General features: G+C 46.5%; 1 protein-coding gene across 7 annotated transcripts in view; it reads right to left on the bottom strand.

Annotated features, from left to right (window-relative positions):
- Positions 1 to 4,289, bottom strand: part of HMG20A (high mobility group 20A) — a 209,910-nt gene extending 205,621 nt beyond the window's left edge. Inside the window, exon 1 of one of the 7 annotated variants that reach the window (XM_085643871.1) lies at positions 4,157 to 4,289. The gene's annotated coding sequence lies outside the window, so the exon portion shown is untranslated. The remainder of the gene's footprint in view (positions 1 to 4,156) is intronic. The other 6 variants (XM_085643874.1, XM_085643872.1, XM_085643877.1 and 3 more) reach the window with 6 other exon arrangements.
- Between the last annotated feature and the right edge of the window lie 1,711 nt (positions 4,290 to 6,000).

Below are 6,000 nucleotides of genomic sequence, written 5' to 3' on the forward strand. Positions count from 1 at the left end.
TTGGGTGGTCTTCTGAGGGGACCCCCGAATCCACAATTGGCGCCCAACGTGGGGCCCCATCAGTAACGTGGCTGCCCGGTCGAGGGATCCCAAGGATCCCAACGAGGAAGTTGAACGGACGGTGATGGGGTATACCTACGCGAAAAAGACACTCATCCTCGTAGCCACTACCTGACCTTCACTACGTCTGAAAAGACCCCCGCAAATGGCGCAGGTCCTGACTCGGGCTCCCGATAGACTTGAACGATCCTTGCAGTACATAGACCACCTGGAGAACGAGACAAAGGATTCTGGTAGAGTCGCTGGGTTGCGACACCTTTTTGTTGTTCGTTTTGTTGTCTGGTTCTTGTTCACTCTTTGCAAAAAAGTGAAGGTAGACGGGTAATGTAATGTGGACTTTTTGTCCAACTTAGAAACTTGTAAAAGAAGATTTTTTCCTGTAAAGATAACATAGAGAAACATGCCCGTGTTTACTAAATTTGTAAGATGGTGCTGTTGTTGCACATCTTGCTCAAAGGTGTTGGAAGAAAGTCAGCCAGCCCCCCTGGAGGGTACCCAGAGTAGGGATATGTGCATAGATATGGTATTTCTCCCATAATATATAACTCATTGTGGCACAAATACACATCTAAAGATATAGAGACCCAGTGGCCCATATACGGTTCTTTTGAAGCGCAAAAAATTGAGACTGTAGAAATACAACTCCATAGACGAAGGTCGTGACAAGCGATGTTTGACGCCCTAGGCCAATGGAAAAAGGAGGGAGCTGAGAGAGACAGTCGCATGTGCGGACAGGGAACACAGGTTGAATGTGTCTGGTCAGTATCCTGTGCGTTATGCGCCACTAGCGCTAGCAGACCCCCATGAAGAGGAACTCCTCCTCCCGTTACCACCACCATATCATGTCCCTCACATTACCAGTGCCCCCCCACAGATGGACGAGCAAAGACACCCCGAGAATGCTCAGCCCCCACCTCCTGATCTCACTGCTCCTCCCGCCCAAATTGACACCGAACCAACGCTCTCTGCCCGATCCCGAATACCTTGTGTCACCCAAACGGAAAAACTTGCCCTTGAAGGTCTAGCCCGTACCTGCCTGGAAGACCGTTCCACCCCTAATCAGATTTGCGCCATTTACAAAGCCTATACACCACCCCAGAAGGGTTATTTTCAACAACAATGTGTTTATGAAGTGTTCTCTCTGTATGAGAAACCTAGGGTAAAGGTGAGGGTTATAAAAGATACTGAACTGAGGATCCCGGCAGACTGCCTCCTCAGACAGCTATGGGTGTGTGTTGCGGATGCTCTCTCTCTCTCATGAGATCGAAATAAACATCTTTTCTCTCCGTGCACCAGTGTTGGTCTCAATTTGTATTCCGGACCCGTGGACGAAAGGTGACCCTGCACCTTTGGGTGGTCTTCTGAGGATACCCCCGAATCCACACAACTCTCTGCACCTATTAATTGCTATGTTCCTCACAGGTTGCTAAGACCCTCTTCAGACAAAAAATATAATCATTCCTAGGTTTCACATGGTCAGATGGGGCGGCTATTTCTTTTCGAGGCCGGCCGCAAGGAAATGGAACACCTTACCGGCACACACTGCTAAGCTTAATTGTTTTGGTCTATTTAAAATTAAAAATAGATGAAAACATGTTTTTTTCTTCCTAAGCAGTGTTGCCGGTCTGTATTATTGTGTCCTGCTTGGCTTCACGCTTACTCTTGAGTTTTATGCGCTTCACAAATGTTCTTTTCACTTCATTTCATGAGAGTACTTCTGCAAAAACACACAATTTCCAAAATGAAGGGAAAAATATCATTTTGTTTCCAGTGTATTAGTATAGAAGAGTTTGGTACTTAACATCTGCCTGTCCATGCACTAACCTCTGAGCGGGCTAAAAATCAGGGGCAGCCCATTACCAATCCTAGCACGATGGAAGCAAGAGAGCAGCCAATTACACCCCCCCCCCCACTACATTAAGAGGAGGATACAGAGCCATACTAGGCTCCATGGAATTAGGAATGTAGAACCAGTGCGCAGACCCTTTCCCAACCTTGTCGAGCAGTAGGTGCAATGAAACTGCAGCAGGGCTTGAATGGGAACCGAAGTCCTCTGGATAAAAAAAAATTATCCCAAAAGACCCCTAACACCTCCGGAGTCCCCCAGGGTTCCATACTTTAGCCTATCATAATCCTAAACGTGGAGCTGCTTAGTGCTCTACTCACCGATAACAGCATCAGGAAACACCAATATGCCAATGATAGACAAATGTACTTGAAACTCTCCTCGGCCGCAGATACTCAACTCCTCAACACCACATGCACATATTCCAGTCCTGGATGTCCAGCACCTACCTGAATCTCATTCCAATAAAGACAGAACTTGTGTTATTCAACATGAATAACAAACATGAAACAGTACAAACCTGGCTCAATGACATGAACCTTGATGGCTTCAAAACCCAACTTTCATCAACTTCAGAGTTACCTGGATTTACCCTGGACACCAACCTCACCAAACAAAGAGGGTATGGTAATAGCTCTCTCTTCTAAAGAAAGTGAATGTTTCTTCCAGAAAGCGACTTCAAAACAGCTACTTCACACTAGCACCCTTAAGGAAATCCAACAAACTGCAGAACATCTCCTCCAGGGTCTGAAGAAATATTTTCACATCACCCCCATCCTGGTGGAACTCCATTGGCTCAACTTGCCAGCCCACACCATTTTCATAAACAGCTACATCATTTAAAAAATACTATCATCACCAGCACCCCACTTATCTTGCAGACAAGCTCACCATCTCTGGTGGTTATCAGAGAGACTACTATCCATGTTGCCCAAGAATAAGACTAGCTTCCACAAAGTCTCAGGATGTGAAAGATAATAAAAAATGCAGATTTAACAGAGTATGTCAGGCACAATATCAAGTCCAACATTAATCCTGTATACATATCACTATAGCAAGGCCAGTACTGCACAGCATGTAAATTGGTGTAACGAGACAGATTTCCACATTGACTCAGAAAATAATGCATTATAACAAGGTGAGATACTTTCTATAACCCATTATGAAGGGCCCCACTGCAAGTCCAAAGCTGACCCAATAAAATGAGGGCATTACTGTCCTAAATGAGATACTGTACTCAATGGGCCAATGTGGATACAGACCAGGCTGTTGGACCAGTATAGCAAACACAACAAGATGATGGACGGAGTGCTGAAACTTGTCAGACACTCACTCCCAGTCAAGAGATCTGGGTTTAATCCCTTGTTCTTTTGCTCACTATGCCACCCCAGTTTGAACCCAGACACATGCAAACTAGTCTTGACCTTGCTCCTCATGGGAACAGTCCAGCCCGAACAGCCAGGCCAGGTTTGCCCTGAACCGAAAAATAAGCATCCTGGGACCGGTTTCAGGGTATCACCCCACATCATCCAGGCTAGCTTGAATCCAGGGACACATCGAGCGAGGCACCCAAGTCTGGGCCTACATTGTCAAACATTCACCCACAGTCACAGATCTGGGTTAAATACGTACCAGTCTGATCAGCACCACAGTCTGATTTATAAAGGACAATACATATATCCACATTACCATGGTATCAATGTATGCTGGGCAGGACAGTCGGGTCAATTCCACATCGACACGACATATAAAGCACCACACGACTGAAAGGTGTGATCTTTAGCAAATCACTTTCTTGGCCCGTCCCTATAGCACTCATCTGCAAAGATGGATAAAACTTAGAAAATGCAGTACAAGGTTACCGTCTAATATAATTGTTGACATGCAAAGAACAGTTTAGTGCAATATCAGTAAGTTTTCTCTGATCAACGCTATATCCCTCCAACAGACCAATAAACGTGGTCGCTTTTCTCACTTTGTTTTCACATTTACAGAATACATGCGCGCATTTATTGTGAAGCTTTCGCTCTCTTCCCCTAATTTACTACTCTATGCAGCACGGTCAGAGCGGGATTTGGAGTATGTAGATAAACCAGGAGTGGCTTGCCCTAAAGCGTTTTTTTGATTAGTGAAAACGTGAGAAACGGAATGGGCCTATACCCACACAGGTCAACCTAAGGTTTAGCTTTTCTTTAACTAGAGGATCTGTGGTGGTAGGAGGAATTACGTTGAAATCCGTCCGCTACTTACACGGACCGCCGATAAATTCAGCTTTACATCAGTCTCCTCTTCTGATCGTTAGACGAACATTTGTCTGTAATGTTAGCACTTCCGGGTCACATACCAACCTATCCCACGATTGGACGTATTTTGGGAGTCGTCTGGAAGTGGTCGGTAACTGCTAGGCTTGAAAGGTAATCTAGGATTCGCGAGCTAGGGACACACCAGCCAATCGTACTGCTCCAATCGGAATTGCGAAGTGTTCATTGGCTGTGGATTCTACGCTTGCTTTTGTCGTTTTACAGGCGGCGGGTGGTAAAAGCGTGACAGCCACTAATGGGTATTAGTTGTTACTCCGCTCGAGATAAATTGTACTTGAAATGGGCAGCCCGTTTCAAGCCGGTGAGGCAAGGATAGGCTGCTGCAGTCTGCTGTTTTGGAAATGAGAAGACTGAGGAGAGGGAGAGGGAGCAAAGTGGAGTAGCGCTGCAGGATTTGCGAGTGGATGTAATGGGGCGTTTATGACATAGTCTTAAGAAGTCCATTTGGTATTTTTTGTGACATCCATACATGATGCGGTCGGGACTCGGGAGGGTACCGGGTGATAGTTAAGGAACACCTTTTTTCCTATGTTGTTCCTAGGTTGACGCCTAACATTTCGTACACACGCTTCAGTATTATGGTACTGTGCCCACGAAGGCGAAAAGTGCACGTACGGGTGCCATTGTGTATCAGGATAGGACAGTGGTGGCTGGTGACATTTGAAAGTGGTGAGGGCGTAAAAAAAGGGTCTAAATGTTTTTTGTGTCGTAGCGAGCCTGATTGACTAAAGGGGAACTGCAGGACCCTCACGCCAAGGAAACTTTGAAGAACAAAAAAAAGGACCAAATGGTGCAGGTTAATTGTTAAACCACATTTCAGAAAGCAAGAATATTTATAAAAGTAGGTAGGATATGTAGACTTGAAATAATTAAACACATTTAAAACTGTCTCATATCGTGCTTCATTCCTGCTTCCACCCGTGCCATCCATTTAGCCTGACTGCATTATTTTAAAAGAATAGGGTTGAATATAATCGCCAGATGCACATGTTACACTTCATTTAGCAGCACATAGGCTGCTCTTGAAAATGCAAGTTAAAGATAAGTAGCTCACGAATGTCATTGGCGCTCCCTGCAGACAAAGCAATTGCCAACATTTTAAAGTGGCCTACCTTGGACTAGAAGAAACCCCCATTGGGCGCTTCACAGTTCAGCAGAAATCAAATGCTTGTTTTCCTTGCATTAAAGCCTAGACAACAACAAATGAAGGTCAGAGATTTAAATTCCATTCACATGATGATACCGTCATTCTTTCTAATTATTACTCCACGCAGGCGACCGGATCTCATGGTCCCACAGTCATTTGGCTCACAGTGTCAGACAGTTAACGGGTGTTTTACTGAGGTTAGGGTTATCCAGGAGATTTTTAAAAACTCCTAAGGCAAGCCCATCTGCGCCCGTCCGCGCCCAGTGCCGGAACCCCTGGCCCCCGCCGATGCAAGACTACCCGTCGGACCTACGACGCCGCCACTCTCTACACACTCCATGCCGGCCAGAACCCTGCCTGATACCGAGCCACCCCGAGACGCACCCACGGACCCTTCGCCTCCCAAGCCTGCCGATTCACCTGCTACCGGACCTGCACCACCAAGTCGAGCACCAGCAGCAACCACCTGAAGTGCATCCTGCTCAACACCCGCTCCGTCCACAGGCACGCCGTGGAACTCTGGGACCTACTCGACGCGACAGCACCTGACGTCGCCTTCCTCACCGAAACCTGGATGAACGCCTCCTCAGCGCCCGACATCGCCACAGCCATCCCGGACGGATACA

Source organism: Triturus cristatus, chromosome 3_1, assembly GCF_964204655.1.
Source record: "Triturus cristatus chromosome 3_1, aTriCri1.1, whole genome shotgun sequence".
NCBI classification, from domain to species: Eukaryota; Metazoa; Chordata; class Amphibia; order Caudata; family Salamandridae; genus Triturus; species Triturus cristatus.